Here is a 22,913-nt window from a genome sequence, read left to right as displayed (position 1 = left end):
ACGATATGTGCATACGCCGAAAGATGCCCGGCGTTGAACATTTAATAAGTACAAAGCCTTCGGAAAAAAATCAAGAATCAACTATAAGACAGTGAGAAAAAATTGAGAAAGTTTGTAAAAAAAACGCAAAAACAAAACACCAAAGGTTCTTTTCAGAATCCCCAACATGTATTGACGTAGGAGAAGTAAATAAAACAATATATTTAAAATATATATTTAGCAAAAGCTGTCCCCTTTGTATAGTCCTACGTCACTCCGGTTATGTCCCCGACATTACCCACCCGTCTTTTTCTCCACCCGATGCTTCGTTCTTATTCGCTCGTTTTCGTCTCGGATTGCGTTCGTCGCGAACAAATCATTCTGTGGAAATAAAAAACATTAGTCCACCCGATGCTTCGTTCTTATTCGCTCGTTTTCGTCTCGGGTTGCGTTTCGCTAATATCGTGGCAATCGAGTGACGCGGCAATCAGAATTTCTCCGCCGATCGAATCACCGCACCACCTATGGTATGAATAATCCGTTGAACGTCTGTTGTAGCAAGTTCAACGAAGTGTCTTATATGTTTGACTTTGGTATATCAAAGAATGTGTTTAGGCTTAGACTTAGTAATTAATTATATCTGAACGATTTTTTTATGTCGAAGATAAACAAATAAACAAAAAAAATAAGCACAAGGGATTCTCCCAACACATTACCAAATTGCTACGATCTTACTTAACCACCAACAGGGCAGTGCTCTCAGTGCTCCAACTCAGATAGATATCACACCCGCCGTTCCCCAAAGGTGTGTTCTAGTCTCTCTTAGGATTTTATCTCGTGAATGACGTTAGTAATGCAACTGTATGGCATTACAGAAAGATATTAACGAACTCGTGCTCGATATGTGACCTAGGAGTAATCATGGACTCCGCTTCCATGAACAAATTTTAACTTCAAAATATTTTCTGTCCTCGAGTTTAATCCAGTTTCGATGTCATCTATGTTCTAAAAGTACTCTTCGGTTCCCTGGTTCGCAGAATCCTGGAATAGGCAGCGTAAGTTTAGGTTATATACCAAACGACTCTTGTCAATGGAATGGAATGGGTTCGATATGCGTTAAGGCATCTTTCGTCGAGCGACCCGACGAATCTAAATGTTCCACTAAGTGTATTTTCAATCTGATCCACATGCCGACACACCGAACGAGATACGGGCTCAATAATCCTTTCAGCGCATACCGAGGACCTTGAACATCCTCAGCGAAATGCACGACTTTGTGATGAACAAAGATGCTTTCGAATATAGAATAAAGGGCATAATATGGCGTAGTTACAATATTTAAAATTGAAAATGAATGAATTAATTAAAAAAATTAACTAAGAATTTTCACATTCAATTACTTTACCTTCTCATGAGAATATCAAGGTTTGACTGCATGCTGAATAGAATTAAATTGAATCAAATTATCAGAATATTCAAACCATGCGATACCACACATAATACCCGGTCACGTTGCAATCAACCCTGACCTTGAATAGAAAGTTCATCTACTCAAAACCAGCCGACGATACCATATTCAAAAGCCAAACCATGCGGTTGACTGGCGCATGTTCAACATGTTACGATTCACTTTCTGGAACTCCAAGTTCCCGAAGAAGGTCCTTCAATGATCGACGATCAGCAAAAAGGGTATCCAAGCCCCGAGGGAACGGCTTGAGGCGAACGAAATGATATACAGTACGAAGTTCTTTTAAGTTAGTTTCACGCGAAAGAGGATGTGGTCTTTTAGCCGCTGGAAAAGATAAACCGGCTGAAGACGAAAACCGCCAACCCCCCTAACGTCTCCCAGCTGTACCCAATAGATTTTTTTGCGAACCTCAGACGGAGGATCTACTCTCACAATTTCGTGACCAAAACGAAGAAACGGATGATTGCTGAAGTCACAAAAGAGCCGAAGAACATGCCGGTCCATCTTTTCATCTGTCGTGGCTAAGGTTTTGGCCAACTGTCGTAAGAGGCTGCCTTGCAAAGAGTCAAAGCATTTTTGTAGAAGGCCTCGTAAAACTTTCCACTGAATTATTTCTTGTAGTTCTTTTTCATCGTCATTCGAAATTAATTCATTTTTTTCAATGACATACGTTATGATCATTTATCGCTCAAAACAGGATTGTCGCTGTCTGAAATATCGAAATAACAGAATGCATATAGACTTAGGACATGTGTATTTTGACGTAGGACTACGTCTAACCGGAAGATATAGGGGGTGAAATGAAAATCTAGGCACTGAACAAGGAGGAAAAAATGCAAGATTTGGAACGCTTATAACTCGAGCATTTCTCAATAGATCGCAAAGGTTTTTGCATCAATTGATAGGAAATACATCTACGCATCTATCATAACGAATAACATTTAATTTTTCTTGAGATGAATAATTGAATAATTGTGAAATATCAAGCATTGTCGAAATGCACTATGTGCCTATTTTTGATTGGTGCCGATCAAAACGGGCAACCAGAGCAGCAGCGAAATACAATGAAGCACGATTGGAAAGGAAAAAGAAAAAAATTGAATGAAACATTGGCCACAGTCTCACACATGCGTAATTCTCGAGCCAGCCAGTCAGCTTTAAAATCCCCGCTCCGCTGCCGTAACGATCATTCTCATCCAAACCGTACATCACATCGTTTTCGCATCACATCACATCAACAAACTAACACAAGCAGCCATGCCTGGACATGGCAAAGGAGCAAAGGAGGATCGCGACGATAAGAAAACCCGCATTCAGAACAGACCACATTCGGTTCGGGGGACATCAAGACAACAACAGGCAGTTGCAGCGAGTGGCGAGTGGCAAACGCAATCACGAAACGGCAGCAGGTAGCAGACGAAAAAAGTTTGTTCTTTATACAAACTGCTTTGGTGGCAAATCCAGAACAAGGCGGCATCGAGGGCGTTCGAAATGGTTTTTTCAAAACCACGAATACTAAGTTTTCTAAATTGAAACCATTCCATAAAACACGGCGCTTTTCAGAGCCATTAAACCTTCCAAAAAAGAGTCTAGGAAATACAGTTCAATGCTTTCTAAAACAATATCCAAAATAACAATAAAACACAAATTGATTTTTTCATGTTTGCCAGGATATGATGAGTATGTGAATTTGGCAGTTGTTCTGAGCTTATTGATGGTTGGGGACTTTCCCGATTATTCAATTTTCACCAATTCTTAAATTGCTTCCAGATTGAAAGTACAGTAATTTACATTTAGTCCGACATCTAGCTAAATGGACGGACATGTAATGCGACATATTTATTTGGACATTTTTGTAAACATAGAGTGCGGCGTCCAAATTATGCCCCCTCATTGAAAGTCGACACTGTACCACTGTCATCGCAAATGTTCAATTGCAGGTTAAAATCGCCTCCAATCTGACACTGAGTGATGCTTCGGCACGTCGCATTAAATGTTATTTACTGTACAACATGTCACAAGCTGGATGGGAAGAAATTTTCCAACTGTGAAAGCTGTGGCGAGTGGCAAACGCAATCGCTGAACAGGAAGGTTTAGCCGAACAAGATGAGGATATCGAGCGATAACAAAACAATAAACTCTTTAGATTAAGGATAATTTTGTGATCCTGAAAAGGACCCTTTTTAGCGTGCATGTGAATCCCACGAGCGAAAAAATCGTAATGAGTGTATTTTTTTGCCATCGCTACCTTTTAACGCTCATTCGTTCGTCTTGTTGGACTCGCCCCTTTGGCTGAGTCTGCCGATTTGTCTCTATGCTGTGAGCGCGTACCGCTAAAGTACAAAATGCGCGGACCCGCTGGAAAATATATCATTCTCTTTCAAACCGTAAATCAGTAAATCAGTTGTTTGGCATCGTTTCACATCGCATCGCATCACATCAACAAAGCAACACAAGCAGCATCGTGGACGTGTGGACGTGACAAATGAGGACAAGTTAAGGGAAAGGCAAAGTCCCACTCGAACCGTGCAGGTCTGCAGTTCCATGTTGGTCGCATTCACTGATTGCTCCGCAAGGGTAACTAGGCCGAACGGATTGGTGCCGGAGCCCCAGTATACCTAACAGCGGTTATAGAGTTTCGGCCGCCGGAGTGCTCGAGTTGGCTTGCAAAGCTGCTCACGACAATAAGAAAACCCGCCTACAGAACAGAGCACATTCGGTTCGGTGGCAACAACTAGTTTCAGCGAGTAGCAAACGCAATCGCAAAACGGCAGCAAGTAGAAGAAGGAAAAAGTTTGTTTATACAGACTGCTTTGGTGGCAAAACCAGCCACCGTAAAGCACGGCGCTTTTCAGGGCCATTAAACCTTTTAAAGAAGAGTTTTTAAAAGTTATTCACAATACCAATGCATTCTAAAGTGACATAATATGACATATAATATGAACTATATATTTATTTTGTTTATGCTCGTTTTTGAACTTATTGGAGGTTGGGGTCTCTTAAATTGATCATTCAGTTTTCCCAAACCCATGCATGGTTCCCGAATTGAAAGTGGCTTCAAATTACAACACATTGTATGCAGGATGGCATTAACGAATTTTCTCGGTAGCAAGAACTGCTTTCTTTGGTTGATAACTGATGTTGAGAATTGACTGACGTTTCATCTGCATTGCATAGAGAAATAACTAAGGAACAACACGATGAGCTACGTATTTCCTGCTGCTCTGTTCTTATTTTAAAGGACTTTATTCCGAAGGTCATCCGTCCCTGTATTTACTGTTGGTTTTTCAGGACGCTTATAGCTCATCTATTTCTCGACAGATCGTAGAGTTCGTCTCCAAAACCTCAGTTCTTTTTCATTTTTATTTACTTTGTTTGAGGAGACTACAAATCTTACAACTCCACAGTTTAAGGTACGGTAATGTACTCAATAGTGAAATATATGATACTGAATGAGCTGAGGACCATTATACATTCCTTATCATAGCCATCATTTTGATTTTACGATATGTGTATACGCCAAAAGATGCCCGGCGTTGAACATCCAATAAGTAAAAAGCCTTCAGAAAAATATCAAGAAGCAACTATAAGATAGTGATAAAAAATTGAGAAAGTTTGTAAAAAAAACACAAAAACACAACACCAAAGGTTCTTTTCAGAACCCCCAACATGTTCATGAAGAGTAAACAGTAAACTAATCCGTTTTTCAGTTAGATAGGTGGGTATTCACGTAAGAGAAGAAAATAACACAATATATTTAGCAGCTCTCCCCTTTGTATAGTCCTACGTCACTCCGGTTATGTCCCCGACATTACCCACCCGTCTTTTTTATATTATTTTATATTTTCTCCTAAAGTTCATTGAAAGTATCGGCTAGTTTATAAACAATATTTTACAAAAATCATCACGTGCGAGAAGTTTATAGCCACGACCAATAACATTTCCAAAATGACTTATCAATGGCCAGAATAATAGCCAGAAAAGAAAAAATGAAATTCGACGATGATGGTATATAACAATGTCTCTAGCCTTATTTTTCAAAAAAAAATATTTCGTTAACTTGTGTTTTTATTTACATCATCTGAAATAATTGATCGACGCTGGCATAATCACCTCATAAACCTATCAATACAAACATACTATAAAAAAATAACGTCATCAAGTTAGCACAGAGTGTTTATACGTATATGGTAACAGGAATAATGGATGGAACTCGTGTAGAGTAACAGAAGATTGCATTATTTATCTAAATATTTAGTGTCAATTATGACTGTTTATATTGACTGAATTCAACTAAAACGTGTGATCAAAATTAGGCCCACGATGCTAATATATGTGAATATCACGAGTCATTTCACTGTGTGTTCAAATAATAAGTTCATGGTATAAACACAGTTTTAAGGGTTGCGAACTGTAAGAGTTACTGAAAGTTGACATATGTCAAGATGAATATAAAACGAAATGTGATTAATGATGTGTAATGAAAACATTCAGAGTGGTCTAAATCGAAGAAAACCATGCAATAGATTTTGCAAATTTCGCTTTGTTTGCTACATACCAAACGCATAGATTTTCCTTTTTTTAGAACATTTTGACGTGGGTCTACGTCTAACCGGAATATATGGAGGGTAAAATGAAAACCTAAACACAGAACATGCAGGAAAAAATGAAAGTTTTCGAATGCTTATAGCTCGAACATTTCGTACTGGATGGGAGAGATGTTTGCATCACTTGATAGGGAATATTTCTACGCATCTATCACAACTAACAAAATGTTGTTTTTCATTAGATACACAATTGAATAACTGTAAAATATTAGGCGTTATCTAAACGCCCTAACTGCATCGTTTTGATTGGCCCGATTTACGGTTTCCCTAATCAAAACCAAGCAGCCTTGGGGAAATCGGCATTGCAAATACATGAAAGTAGGGGGACTTTTGTTCTCATCGAAAAATGTTCCCTAACACAGACATTAAAACCAAGGCGAAATCGGCATTGCAAACACACGAAAGAGCCTAGAGGCGAGTGAACTGAAAAGTTTAAACCCTCTTAAAGCCAAAAAGAAGAAAAAGAACACACGAAAGTAGGGGGAGCTTTTGTTCCCACCGAAATGTGTTCCCTAATAGAGATTTCTAAACCAAGGTGCCTGGAGAAATCGGTATTTCAAATTCATGCAAGTCGGGGGTATTTTTGACGTAGGACTACGTCTAACCGGAAGATATAGGGGGTGAAATGGAAATCTAGGCACTGAACAAGTAGGAAAAAATGCAAGATTTGGAACGCTTATAACTCGAGCATTTCTCAATAGATCGCAAAGGTTTTTGCATCAATTGATAGGAAATATATCTACGCATCTATCATAACGAATAACATTTAATTTTTCTTGAGATAAATAATTGAATAATTGTGAAATATCAAGCATTGTCAAAATGCACTATGTGCCCATTTTTGATTGGTCCATTTTGCGCTCCTCAAATCGTACCGGCCAAAACGGGCAACCAGAGCAGCAGCGAAATAGAATGAAGCACGATTGGAAAGGAAAAAGAAAAAAATGAACGAAACATTGGTCGCAGTCTCACACATGCGTAATTCTCTACCAGCCAGTCAGCTTAAAAATCCCCGCTCCGCTGCCGTAACGATCATTCTCATTCAAACCGTACACCACATCATTTCGCATCAGAACACATCAACAAACCAACCCAAGCAGCCATGTCTGGACATGGTAAAGGAGGAAAATGAAGGGAAAGGCAAAATCCCGCTCGAACCGTGTTGATTTGGAGTTCCCCGCAAGGGTAGCTAGGCCGAGCACGTTAGTACCAGTGCACCAGTCCACCTAGCCAGCGTTATATAGTTTCGGCCGCCGAAGTGATCGAGTTAGCTGGCAAAGCTGCTCGAGACGATAAGAAAACCCGCATTCGGAACAGAACACATTCGGTTCGGTGGACATCAAGACAACAGGCAGTTGCAGCGAGTGGCGAGTGGCAAACGCAATCGCAAAACGGCATCAGGTAGCAGAAGAAAAAAGTTTGTTCTTTATACAAACTGCTTTGATCCAGAACAAATCCAGAACAAGGCGGCATCGAGGGCGTTAGAAATAGTTTTTTTCAAAACCACGAGTACAAAGTTTTCTAAATTGGAACCATTCCATAAAACAATGCGCTTTTCAGGGCCATTAAACCTCCCAAAATAGAGTTTAGGAAATACAGTTCAATGCTTTCTAAAACAATATCCAAAATAATAATAAAACACAAATTGGTTTTTTTCATAATTTGTTTGCCAGGATATGATGAGTATGTGAATTTGGCAGTTGTTCTGAGCTTATTGATTTTCACCAATTCTTAAATTGCTTCTAGATTGAAAGTACAGTAATTTACACTTATCTCGACATTTAGCTAATTGGACGGACCTGTAATGCGACATATTTAGTTGGACATTTTTGTAAACATAGAGTTCGGGGTCCAAATTATGACCCCACATTGAAAGTCGACATTGTACCACTGTGATCGCAAATGTTCAATTACAGGTTAAAATTACCTCCAATCCGATACTGAGTGGTGGTAATGCGACATGCCATTGAATGTAATTTACTGTAAAATATGTCACAAGCTGGATGGGAAGAAATTTTCAAACTGTGAAAGCTGTGGCGAGTGGCAAATGCAATCGCTAAACAGAAAGGTTTAGCCGAACAAGATGGGGATATCGAGTGATACCAAAACAATAAACTCTTTAGATTGAAAATAATTTTGTGATCCTGAAAAGGAACCTTTTTAGCCTGCATGTGAATTCAACGAGCGAAAAAATCGTAATGAATGTATTTTTCTTTCTTTCTTTCTTTGTTTTTAAGAGGCTTTAAACTTTGAAGTTCATTCGCCTCTAATGTATTTTTTTGCCATCGCTCCCTTTTAACGCTCATTCGTTCGTCTCGTTGGACTCGCCCCTCTGGCTGAGTCTGCCGATTTGTCTCTATCCTGTGAGTGTGTACCGCTTGAGTATAAAACACGCGGACCCCAAAAAAATATCTTATTTTCTTTCAAACCGTAAACTCGTGTGGTTGTACGGCATCGGCATCGTGGACGTAACAAAGGAGGACAAGTTAAGGGAAAGGCAAAGTCTCACTCCAGTTCCCTGTTGGTCGCATTCACTGATTGCTCCGCAAGGGTAACTAGGCCGAACGGATTGGTCCCGGAGCACCAGTATACCTAACAGCGATTATAGAGCTTCGGCCGTCGGAGTGCTCGAGTTGGCTTGCAAAGCTGCTCACGACAATCAGAAAACCCGCATCAAGAACAGAGCAGGTTCGGTTCGGTGCTCATCAAGGCAACAATTAGTTTCAGTGAGTGGCAAAGTGTTTCTCCGGCACGTCGCATTAAATGTAATTTACTGAACAACATGTCACAAGCTGGATGGGAAGAAATTTTCCAACTGTGAAAGCTGTGGCGAGTGGCAAACGCAATAGCTAAACAGGAAGGTTTAACCGAACAAGATGGGAATATCGAGTGATAACAAAAACACAACACCAAAGGTTCTTTTCATATCAACATATTCATAAAGAGTAAACAGTAAACTAATTCATTTTTCAGGTAGATAGGTAGGTATTCACGTAGGAGAAGAAAATAAAACAATATTATTAAAATATATATTTAACAAAAGCTGTCCCCTTTGTATAGTCCTACGTCACTCCGGTTATGCCCCCGACATTACCCACCCATCTTTTGTTCCGATTGGAATGTGTTTCCCTAACACAGACTTCAAATCCATGAAGCGAGGGGAAATCGGCATTGCGAATTCATACAAATCGGGAGTATTTTTGTTCCGATTGAAATGTGTTTCCCTAACACAGACTTCAAAACCGAGGTTTCTGGGGAAATCGGCTCTGCAAATAAATGCAAACTGCGAGTACTTTTGTCCTCGCTTGCCTTTGTGCAGAGTGGGATATGTCTGTCCTAACATGATCTTCTAAACTTAGGAACCTGGGAAAATCGTGCAGCCACTAGTAGCGAATGAACTTCCCAGTTTCAAGCAAATTCGAGATTCGAGAAGTATGTACACTTTTGGGATGTAAACTTCAGAGGGAAATGTAAAATAAAATAATCGTTTGATAATTTTTTTTTGTCTTTATTGGAAAGTTTTTCAGCCTTAGGCTGGTTCATCAAACGTTTGATAATTCTTCCGTACATATATTTTGTTCTAGTCATCATACCAAACGTAAAAGGTCCGTCATTAAATTTACTTGTAACGAAGAACAATCAATCACAATAAATGAATTGACTTTACACGGCATTTGTTCATTTTTTTCACTCACAGAGCAAATATATTGAACTCAATTGAATTTGGAAACTGTTTCATTCAATCAAGAATTTAATCAATACAAACGAATGATTGCTAAGCTAAGGTAGTTCCACGTGAACCTTGCGGTTATATCATAGATATAACCCACTCATTTTTTTTATTTACCAAGACAACAGGCTAAATGGATACTCTAATACATTGTTACTACCAGAAGGTGTCCAACCCATGGGGCAATGCATATCGAGTCGTGATGGCGAAGATCAGAGGACCTGTGACGCCCGTCAAATCGTGTCGAGAAGCTGAAGGTCATTGTGGAGGGTTTATTTCCGATGCATGATCCTACGATATGGCCACCGACACCGTACGCCGATATAGCTACCGAACGTTCTCAAGTTTCCAATGAAGAACTGGTCGCAGTGGCGAAGAGACTGCAGGTAAATAAAGCGCCCGGCCCCGACGAAATCCCGAACGCGGCCTTGAAAACGGCTATTCAGGCGTTCCCGGACATCTTCAGGATAGTGCTACAGAAATGCCTGGATGATGGTCACTTTCCTAAGAAATGGAAGATCCAAAAGTTAGTGTTGCTGCCAAAACCAGGAAAGTCCCCGAGGGTACCAACATCCTATAGGCCTATATGCCTGCTGGATACGCTCGGGAAACTCTTGGAAAGGATTATCCTCAACAGATTGACGAAATGTACGGAGAGTGACCATGGTCTGTCAAAGATGCAGTTTGGATTCCGGAAAGGCAGGTCCACCATTGATGCTATCCGGACAGTGGTTGAAAAAGCAGAGAAGGCATCAAAGCAAAAGCGGAGGGGCGACCGACACTGTGCTGTAGTAACGATCGACGTGAGGAATGCTTTCAACAGCGCTAGCTGGGAAGCCATCGCCGAGTCCCTACACCGTATGAAGGTTCCTGGGTACCTGTGCAGAATTCTAGGAAGCTACTTTCAGAACCGCGTCCTAGTCTACGAGACGAGCATGGGGCGGGCAACGTTGAATATTACGGCCGGAGTACCACAAGGCTCTATCCTGGGCCCAACGCTCTGGAACGTAATGTATAACGGTGTACTGAATCTGAAGCTTCCCAAAGGCGTGGAGATCGTGGGCTTCGCGGATGATATCGCTCTCACAGTGGCAGGCGAGACACTCGAAGAGGTGAAGATGCTTGCAACCGAGTCCATCGTCTCAGTAGGGAACTGGATGCAAGCAGTGAAAAAGCAGATTGCTCATTATAAAACGGAAGTATTGTTGGTGAGTAACTGCAAAGCCATGCAGCGAGCGGAAATCACAGTCGGGGAACACGTGATAACTTCTAAGCGTAGTTTGAAATACTTGGGAGTTATGATCGACGACCGGCTGAATTTCAACAACCACGTCGACCACGTCTGCGAGAAAGCGGAGAAGTCCATTAGCACGATAGCGAGAATAATGCCGAATAACGCAGGACCTTGCAGTAGCAAAAGACGTCTTCTGGCTGCTGCATCCTCGTCCATACTGCGGTATGGAGCACCAGCCTGGTCTGCGGCTCTCGAAACCCACCGGAATCGTAGAAAACTGGACCGTACGTATCGGCTCATGGCGATGCGAGTTGCGAGCGCGTATAGGACGATCTCGTTGGAGGCAGTCTGCGTTATCGCTGACATGATCCCGATTGGCATCACTCTGGTGGAAGACGGAGAGTGCTACAGACGGAAGGAAATCAGAGGTATCCGGAAAACAGCGAGAGTAGAATCACTCTTGAAGTGGCAGCAGGAATGGGACACGGCGGAGAAAGGTAGGTGAACGTATGGGCTCATACCGGTACTATCGACCTGGCTGAACAGGAAGCACGGGGAGGTGAATTTTCATCTGACACAGTTCCTGTCCGGACATGGATGCTTCAGGCAATATATGCACCGGTTCGGGTACGCAACGTCACCACTCTGTCCAGAGTGTGAAGACGTGGAGGAAACATCAGAACACGTGGTATTCGAGTGTCCCAGGTTCACCGCAAGACGCGAGGGGCTGCCTGCCATTCATGCCGGGAACATAGTGGAGGAAATGTGTCGCGAGGAGGGCACCTGGAACGCTGTGAACAGTGTAATCGTGCACATCATGTCCGAGCTACCTCGGAAGTGGAGGGTCGACCAGCGTGGTAATAACCCCTGACCGTCGAAGAGAAACAACTGCGAGAGCTGCTGCAATGGACTGTACCCCACGAGAGGCGCTGTGACGGAGTGCGCGTTATGTTGGAGGGCACTGCCTAATCGGCGCTCCGTTGGGAAGAGAAATCCTGCGAGGGTGGCTGTGACGGGGCGCGCGTCAAGTTGGAGGGCGCTTCCTAATCGGTTCACGTCTCGACAGGTGAGAAACCCCGCGAGGGTGGCTGTGACGGGTTGCGCGTCAAGCTGGAGGGCAATTTCTAATCGGTACACGTCTCGACGGGTAAGCGGAATCTGGAGAGCAGGACAACAGAAGGCTGGCAATGCCTGTTGGTGGATTGGAAGGAGGAACACTGCCAGGGTCGTTTCGACGGAGCGAGCGCCTAGGAGGGCGTCATCAAATCAGTGTGTACCCCACGAGAGCTGCTGTGACGGAGTGCGCGTTATGTTGGAGGGCACTGCCTAATCGGCGCTCCGTTGGGAAGAGAAATCCTGCGAGGGTGACTGTAACGGGGCGCGCGTCTAGTTGGAGGGCGCTTCCTAATCGGTTCACGTCTCGACAGGTGAGAAACCCCGCGAGGGTGACTGTGACGGGTTGCGCGTCAAGTTGGAAGGCAATTCCTAATCGTTACACGTCTCGACGGGTAAAAGGAATCCTGTGCAACGGGTGTGCGTGGCGGAGTACAACGGATTCGTAAATGAGATATACAGAGAAAAAGTGTTCTATAAAGCATACGCGCTTTGCATAACGGAACACATCGCCGAATTTTCTCGGTTACCTTCTCAACTTTCCAAAAACAAATTTCCGCCGTTGCTATTGTAGCTATTGTATCGAACTACAAATTTGCGTTGTCCTTTCCATGATAATCGCAAGGGAACCACGCTACAGAGACAACCTTGCCGCGAATATCACACTAAGGACGCTAGTTAGCGTTGAAAACTCGCGAAGTGCATGAGCACAGCCGCCCCCTGAAGTAGTCGCCTAGATGTGGTCCCGGGGGGAATGATGCTACGAGTAGAGGGCTTGGTTTTTGTGGGTGCGATCCCCACTCGACGTCTGGGTTATCCCTTCCCAGATAAGGCTGGAAGAGCGTTCCTCACCTCTATAAAAAAAAAAAAAAAAAAAAAAAAAACTACCAGAAGGTGATTGCTATTGTGTAATTATTTCAAACTTTTATTACCCATAATACACCAGCTAAATCTGGTTGACATGTGGTTTCAACAAGACGATGCGACATGCTACACAGCACACAAAACGATGGAGCTATTGTACAATGAATTTGGAGAGCAATTCATCTCTCGCTTTGGGCCTGTGAATTGGCCACCTACATCGTGCAATGACGCAGTTGTAGTATGTTTAAGAGTGTATGTCAAATCTCTTGATTATGCCAACAATTCAAGCACTAGAAATCACACGGTGTTATCAGTGAAAATACCAGCCGATAAAGTAACTCGAAAAAGTAACTCAAAATTCGACTTCACATATGAACCATCGAAAACGCTATTATGAACAACGTTTACATGGAATATTCTTAAAAACCAAAATGGTAAGAATTAATGTGTAACCCCCAATAATAAATTTTATATTGTTTTTACAATTTACCTGTGTTTTTTTCTGTAAATTAAAAACCAATCGTTCAAAAGATCACCCTTTATGTTGGGAACCGTACCGCGGTGCGAAGTATAGCCTAACCCAGTGTCGACTATGTTTGAATTTCGGACATTGAACACGAAACCGCTGTATGAAACAACGATGTAGTCTTTGTAGTTAAGCCCACATCATGACGGGATACGATGCAAAGGTCAAAAATTTGAATGTCGGCCAGTTTATTTAACTTTGTCTAAGAACGACGGATCTCTATAGTAGCATGTCCGAAAAATAACCTGAAACTATTTAGAACCACAGCAGAATTCAATAAATATCCTGCTCTTAACGAAGGCTGTAGACCATCGCGATAGGAGTTCTATAAAGCATACGCGCTTTGCGTAACGGAACACATCGCCGAATTTTCTCGGTTACCTTCTCAACTTTCCAAAAAAAATTTCCGCCGTTGCTATTGTAGTTCGATACAAAGTACGCACGATTAATAACGGAATAAATAGCTGTCCGATTGGTATTAGTGGAGCTCTTTCGGTTACTTTCTCAGTGTTCCCACAGTGAGCTTCCCGTCGTCATAATTACATTTCAATAACAAGCTTTCTTTTTCAGGTAACCTCTGCCGTATGTTGTGACAAATGAGATGTTTAGAATTTGATTTCGTCGAGTAGTCGATAGTTCGCGTTTACATAACCCTCATTCAACAACTATCCTTTCCATGATAATCGCAAGGGAACCACGCTACAGAGACAACCTTGCCGCGAATATCACACTAAGGACGTAAGGACGCGGCCGGCGTCGTTATTGACTATTTAGAGCTCGAATCAACGATACCATTTGCTAGAATAGTTCATCCTCGCTCTCACGCACGTCAGTTCATTTCTAGTCAAATCAAGGCATGTTGACGGCGAATGCCGAAGTAGTTCAGTCGAAGCGAGAGGAGAGTCGATTTTCTATTTCATCTTAGAAGATTTCGGGTCCTGATAACACCAAATCCGTAAGAAAACATCTACATCCAACTAACCAAGAAGATAACAGAACATTTCTTGTCGCCGCCATTGATAAACATGCAGCATAATCCTGCATTCAAAAAACACTGCACTAGTCATGTTTGCACTCATCAATCTAAGCTGGGCTCAAGTAGCAGCAAGCATTTCTCCACCACGAACTGAGCTAAAAACTGTTATGTCGCTCATTCAGTGTCTCAGCCAGTCCGTGCTCTATGTTATTTTGATAGTAACCTTTGGTTTGCTATTTTGCCCAGCTATTTTCAAACGAAAAAAGGGCCAATCCGTGCTCTAGGTTATTTTGATAGTAACCTTTGGTTTGTTACTTTGCCCAGCAGGATCACTTGTTCTTCTCTCAGGGTTGGCTTCCGATCTCGGGAGGACTCACACACAAGACGCCCGTATTCAGAAAGAATCGATTAAACACCAACGAAGTAGAAAGGACTTATCCAATAAAGAAATAAACTGAATTTAATATAGATATTTTTTAATTATTTTATTCGGTTAGTAACTCCACTGTGCTCCTTCGTCATTGGTCGTTGGGAAGGGGAGAGAGGAGTATCGTATGTTATAATGTTCTCATCGATGACAATTGAAATACCGGTATGCCTAGTACCTGCCCAGGCAGATCTGCACTCGGTCCAGGTGTATCGTGTTGGATTATTCCATGTATCAAACAAACTCTCTAATGGCGGTATTTAAGTTGGAGAATACCCTGACGATGTAGTTTCAACACTTTCTAGGTCGTTAGCAGTAGGTACAGAACGAGTGTGGCCAGAGATTATATTCCGTGGACACACTTCAGAGCAGCAGAGTGTGTACCGGAGCGTTCCGAGAGCACAAGAATCTCAGCGTCTGAATCGTACTCCATTTTCACCACACCACTATTCAATTTTTATTAATTTTCTCAAACTTTTCCGTCTAATTCGCACTCTATCTCTTTTTGTTCTCCCTCAAACCTCTTTTCTCTCCCCTTTCCGTGACTCCCTCTTCTCCATTCTATTCCTTCCCTGAAAGACCACTGGTTTCGACAACACCTCCAATATCGAGCTCCAGAACTTGAGCCACGGCTCTTTTGCTTTTATAGCGAAAATATTAAATAGATGCTGGGAGCTTTGCTACTTCCTTTCAGTGCATAGTTTAGTTAAAGTCACCCCAGTTCTGAAACCGGTATGCCCTTTCTGTACAACGTTTATATTGAGGACATCCCAACAGGTCGCGTCATCGGTGTTATGACTCGCAAACTGCAAGGTGGCCAGGGTGCTCAGACTATTCTATTACCGCATTCGAGTATTAAATACTAGGGATTTTTCCAATCGTTAGAATTCGGTTCGGTGACTCACTTATGGTCCAGGGATGCGATCTACTTGGGACGCACTCTAAACAAACATCGGATATCCAAACCTCATGTTGAGAAAATCGCCACAAAATGTAATACTCTGCAGTGGGCGTTGTGCGCACAAATTCTAAACATAGTTTGATGAATCAGAAGACTGTCTATTTACCCTTATTTACCCTGGAGTTCAATTTGCGGTTCCTATCAGCCCTTCCAGATCGGACACACAGTCTCAGACTCCAGCGCAAACAGAACAAATTCCTTAAGATCATACTGAACCTGCCCCAAAGGAACAACCCGCGTTGACAAGAGTAACGGAGGTTCACGAAAGAGCCTGCCTAGATATCCTAGAAATTTCACGTATATATCCAGATGCCGTTTTTTTGCGTCATCGTAACGCGCACCATCGCACCGAACTTAGGAAGCTGGAAGCTGATTCGACAACTGTGTAACTTCATCATTCCGTAAGTATATCTTTGGAATCCAAAACGAGGTCAAGGCAAATCCCTCCTCTTTCTGGCGATTTTTCAAGAGTCGGAAAAACGCACAGTCGATTCCGTCGGTAATGTCCTTTGATCAAAGGAACAGTGATATCGATATCGATATCAACGGCTCAGTCGAATCCTCGCTCCTTTTTTCCAAATCCGTCTATAACGCTGATTCCCCGCCTGACTCCCAGGAATTATTGAATTGCCGTCGTACAATATAAACTTTCCGTTGCAACTTTGACGTTGGACGTGCGTACGTTGTCAGTGCGTTGAACTCTGTCGACCCAGCTAAAGGTCGCGAACCAGATAGATCTCTTGTATTCATTCGACTATGCGGTGATGTGCTATGACCACCTGTTTGCTACCTATTACACTTGTCGCTGTCGGAAGCGGTTTTTCCGGATGCCTGGATTTAGCACCGGAAAAGCTCGACAAACTAGGATTCCCAAGTCGGCTTACCATGTGACTGCGCTCATACCTGCAAGGAAGATCCGCTTTCGTGAAACAGAGGTCTTCAAAGTCGAGCTGCTTTGCTACACCATCCGGCGTACTGCAAGGTAGTTCCCTCGGACCGTTGATTTTCATCCTGTTTATGGACGAGCTAAGCCATCGTCTTAATTCACATCATCTCATGTCACTCATGAGATTACCGTGGAATGATCCCGTTAGATTACCTCCATACGAACCAACGTTTGTTGTTTGCGACCGCTAGACATCGCACTATGTTCGGTCTATAGAATAACTATGGTGTAGAGGATGGGAATTGGATATAAAAAAAAAAGATTTAAATAAAGAGAAAATAAATATTAGGTGAACGGAATGTTTTAATATACAAGTTTCAAATACACGTCTATAAACGCTGTAAATTGTAATTACATAAATGTAATGCAAATTTATGTAATTCTAACATTTCATAGCCCCTCGTTCGCATTCGGATGCAAACGAATGTTGGTGAGCAGCACAAGTCCGAACGAGAGGTTCGGGATTCTCTTGGCTACTTTCAAGGCGGATTGACGTACATCGAGGAGATGCTCAGAGAAGAAATGGACGGATACGACATATGGAACTCGCATTCACGGATAATCGAGGCTCTACTGTGTACACAAAATTTAAAAATATTCATTTTTTCTCGAGTATTATACGTATCCTTATGTTTTTTTTTACGAATCCAGTGCAGGATAATATGGCTATTTGTCTTGATCAGCGGTACTCAACCTTTTTTTTTTTCATAGGGGCCACAAACACATATTATGCATGATGTCGCGGGTCGCAAAAGGAATTGATAAAGAAGCGTGATGTCCAAGACACAACCGCATTGTTAACATAGAACTACGAAATTATTTCCAGCGAGATATGGATATAAATATTGGATAGTGATGACAAGGGCCGACAAATAAATGCTTTCACTGAGTGAGAAGTTGTCTTTGTCATTGTCAAATTAATTCCAAGCATTAACATGTACTGTTGATTGCTCGTTACACTGAAACTTAAATACTGATCTTCTTTAATATCCAAGTAGTTTTTCAGTTTCTCTTAGCAAAACTACATCTCCAACGCAGCGGCCGTTTGCGTTGTTCTGTAGACGCAGCTGAAGAGGTGTGGTTCATGATTCATTCTTGTTCTCGTGAGAACAGAACACGTACTCAGAACAACACACGTAACGCACTCATTATGCATCGCGACATTCTTCTCATACTACAGAGTGTGGCTCCAGGCGATTATATATTTATTCCATCACTACCGTTATCTATTTGATAAAATGTAAAATCAACCAATCTTTATAATCTCCACGGTATGAAAACCGACAATATACGTCCTATTGAAAATTTCTTTCTCTTCTGCTTTACACTATGCTTACTTCTTACACATTCATAAAATGCATTCTGTGGCGAAACAAAATGTTCGACGCAATAGCAAAGTAAAAACCAGGACGAGCACAATATTTAGAGAACTTGCGCTGACAGTCAACGACATGCATCGACAAATCATGACTAAAATGAAATTTCAAGCAAGTACTCATATTTATAGATTTTTTTATTGTTTGCTTTAGAAGCAGTTGTTTGCTTTAGAAGCAGTTTTGAACCATTGAAAAAGTTTTTTGGCCAACAAGTAACCAGCATTATTCATGCATTTTTTATCATTCGAATGAAGTGATTGAGATACCACTTTGTTCAACCGACACGCTCGATTTTTGCTACCCATACGAAAAGCTCGCGTTTTAGAAATTTTGAATCAAAACCCCAGTACAAATTCAATTATGATGTGATGCAAAAATACAGTGGCACTCTTCACCAGACGACATGCAAATCGACACGGTGCCCCCACCGAACAAAACTGCCCCATACTGTGCGATATCTATCTTTCATTCTTCCTTAGCGAGCGAAATCGCTGTGTGACATTAGCAATGAGAAAGACTGCTGTCTGATAGTTGAAGCAAGACGACTTGAATGGTGATGATGATGATGTTTTGAATTATAGAGACTTTAAAATTCATCAGTTAATTCGCCACTAACCTTGAAAAGACAATTTAGAAATGTAATCTAAACACTCGGCATTGAGAAAGATCATTTCGAAAGTCGTTTGGTCGCTAGGTGACTGATGAATTGTGAATACTGTTCTTTGAATTGGCGAATGGCTTGTTTTCTACTCAATGAATATAATACAGCGGAGCTTAGATTACAATACTTTATCTATCCACATTGTCCGACGAAGAACTAATGCTACATTTGCATTTCAAACGACCGATTTACGCTCACCTGATTAGCAGTGATATTTAAATATAAATACACGATAAGAAAATGTGTAACCGTTGGTTCCAAGTACTAATTTGGGTTCTACCCAAATTCCAACATATATTTATTCATAACGGATATGTATTAATAAAAATCACCATAAATACCCACCGCCTGTTGCTTGTGAACAGTTGGCCCAATAGTGAACGGTGTGAGCCCTGAGTAAAAATGCCCACCGCGAAATACGCTTCATGGGACCATCTGTCATTCAACAGAGCTGCCAACTAGACAAAACATAAATGAACTCACACAAAAGAAAAAAAAAAAAAAAGAAAAGCTCGGTAAAGAATAGTGCCGGCTAACGACTTTCCACCATCAAGGAAATATGAAGTGCGCGCCGGAACAAGTAAATTTTAACAGTGCCAGAGTGCATCGAAAGCAAATAGTAAAGATAGAGAAAGATTGTTATAAGATATAAAAGGTAAGTGGGAAATTGAAAAAGAAAGAATTATTGGTAATTTAATATCTAAGTTATAGAAATTATAAGAGAAAAGATAGGAGAGCTAAAAAGAAGAGGAGAACCGGAAGAGAGAAAAAAAAGGTAAAGTAGTGTAATGACGAGAACCAAGAATAATAAATAATGCGCTGGATAGGTCCTTTCAGCGGGCCTTTTTTATATTTTATCTATTTCTCCTTCGAGACCTGTGGTACCCGCCATTGAAAAAAGGGACGTTCGACGGTCCGCCATTGATAGTCGACGTCGACTCAGGATACTGGAACCAGAAGTATACTATCAACGCGTGAAGGCTACAGCGGGGGTTTCATCCCGTTAATACCACGGAGAAAGTACAGAGAAAGATGAAAAATAATGCAAGTATAAAAGCTGAAAGTCTGTGACGTCACAATTCAGATAAATGAGAATGCGATAGGGAAAAGAATAGAATACGGACAGATGTAAATTAAAGAGTAGGTTTAAAAGGAAGGAATAAAAGAAGAAGTTTATATGAAACCCACATTTATTTCCTCTATTGCTATTTTGGAAATTTGCGTTTTTCGGACTCGAAAGGAGTCGCCAGCCCTCGTCCTCGATTGGTTGGCGGATTTGGCTAGCAATGCTCAACCTTTGAGAGATATTTGATTGTGGGAGTAGTTGGTGGCTTTAGAGGGATGCGTAGGTCTTGTGGAGAACGATAAAATCGACACTGCTCCTTTTTGCTGGAGGAACAGCTGTTTGCGAGAGACCGGTAGCAGGTTAAACGACCCTGAGGAAAGAAAGTCATAATTAGAGAGTTTCAAATGTGTTTTCTTTCAATTTTCGTTAACTTTAATTATAACCGTAATGTATAACGTACCGAAAAAACAGGAAGTGGGTTATACCTATGGTATAACCGCAAGGGTGACGTAGGACTATCGTTGATTTAGAGATCATTTGTTTGAAGTTGAATCTAAATCCATTCTGAATGAATGAATAAATGAATATTTGGGGGACTTCGAAAACGAGAGCGTTACGTTGGAGGCCCAAGGTTTTATGCATCCAATATATGATACGAAAAACCTTGTTCTGAAGAATAATCTTCAGAAACTTTCCTGCTAAACTGCACTTGATTGACAAATCACAAACCCAAATGTATTATATGGATATTTTATGGATAGAAAACATTAAAATAAACTCTTTCGCTTGAATGTTATTTTCAATTCCAAGGGGAACTGGCAGATTATTTTCCAGCAACGATTAGATATTTCCACATTTTCCTCGATACTGGAAGCCCACCAGTGGTTTATGCTAACTCGATAACCATCTGTTAATAGCACTTGATTGAAACATATTTGGTCACAGTGTTACATGGATAGAAAACATTCAAATAAACTCTTTCACATGAATGTATTTTTAAATTCCCAGAGGAACTGGCCGATTATTTTCCGGATCTTTCTCGATGCTGAATGGCATCCAAACGGAAAGAATTCCGTGCGTGTATGTGTGTGTGTAGCGGCTGCTTCGATGGTCACCTTCTCTTCTCCTGAAGGATCGGCTTCTCTGTGCTCCCTCACAGTTTCAAACAAACTGCTTGCGTTTCAGGGCAGATCTCGATCCTTCGCCGTCCAGCACCCTCAGCAACGATGTTGTCTTGTCGATGTCCTCACGAAAAATGAATGCGTCTCACCACCAGAATATCGCTTAAGTATGCTTTTTGTGCGTGATTGAATCGAGAGAAAGCGTGGTTTACGATGGCAATTTGGAAGGCAAACTAGAGGGGAATGAACTCTCTGAGCTCGGAACTTTCGGCGACTAAGCAATAATCGATTGCGGGCGCATACAATATTGGATACGGAAATATCCTACTGATGGGGAAGAATAATCTTCAGAAGCTATCCTGTTAATTGCGATTGCTTGAAAAATCACAAAACCAAATGTATTTGGTTACAGTGTTACATGGAGAGAAAACATTCAAATAAACTCTTTCATATGAATGTAATTTTAAATTCCCAGAGGAACTGGCAGATTATTTTCCAGCAACGATTAGATATTTCCACATTTTCCTCGATACTGGAAGCCCACCAGTGGTTTATGCTAACTCGATAACCATCTGTTAATAGCACTTGATTGAAACATATTTGGTCACAGTGTTACATGGATAGAAAACATTCAAATAAACTCTTTCACATGAATGTAATTTTAAATTCCCAGAGGAACTGGCAGATAATTTTCCGGATCTTTCTCGATGCTGAATGGCATCCAAACGGAAAGAATTCCGCGCGTGTATGTGTGTGTGTAGCGATGTCTTCCCGGGGAACCGTTTGTGGCATCACTCTCCTCCTGATGGATTCCCTTCTGGCCTAAGGTGCACAAACAGGCTCTTGGTGACACCGTTCATCCGCGCTTTCATGATAAACGAAGAGCTTCACCACAACAGCGACAACATGCTCCAATCGCTGTTCAATTAGAACCGAGTGGATTTCCGAGCGGCGCTCGCTTTTATACCGATTGGTGATTTCAATAGCCTGTTTTGAAAGCAATTTTAAGACTATTGAAACAAGTTTTTGGATCAAAAAGTAACAACTATAGAACGCGTAGACATTTTATCTTTCGAATGAAGTGTCTATCATACAATTTCGTTCAGTTGTTTAGGAGCTATTAACGCTCAAAATCTCGGTCTCCGGCGTAACGCTTACGTTTTCGAAACTTTGATTTTACACCCCAGTATAGAAATGAAAGACGTAGTCCTACGTCAAAAATTTAGAGAATTTCCGATTCTATTGGAATGCAAACCATCCAAATCCGTTCAGAGCTAAAATAATTTGTTAACGTTAAAACTATTTCATAAAAAACGTGGCCTGTTTTCTGATTTTGGTCTTATGTCAAAAATAGTTGATGTTTTCTAATTGATATTGTAATATTCATATTTTCATTTTTATTCACTACCGCCAACAAGAATAGCCCTGATGATCGGATTAAATGTATTTAACAGATATTTAATCTACTTATACCCCTAACAATGTATAATATGTCAATCTCCATTATTATCATCTCATGTTTCTCAGATGAGTTCTTAAGTTTTCATGATTGTTACACATACCAAATGGTAATGGGCCAGGCGGGCCAACCAAAAGAGCCCGGTGAGCCGCAGGTTGCGTATAGCTGGTCTAGATGAATGGCGGGAAAAACTTACTGGTGAAGCCGAAAAAATTTCGATAACAAAATGAATTAACTACTGCGCTCCCATTTTATGAATCGGAGTCATGCAGATGGATCAAAATATTGGGCTGTTAATGTTTCTCTTTTTTCTCTCAAGTTTGAATTACCTATAAAAAGTGTGCATAAAATCGTTCGTGTCTGAATTTTAGTAATAAATACTACAACTCGAAGAATAAC

The sequence above is a fragment of the Toxorhynchites rutilus genome, chromosome 3 (genome assembly GCF_029784135.1).
Source record: "Toxorhynchites rutilus septentrionalis strain SRP chromosome 3, ASM2978413v1, whole genome shotgun sequence".
Classification (NCBI taxonomy): Eukaryota; Metazoa; Arthropoda; class Insecta; order Diptera; family Culicidae; genus Toxorhynchites; species Toxorhynchites rutilus.
The sequence above is the reverse complement of the archived record's forward strand: the minus strand, read 5'-3'. Positions refer to the sequence as shown.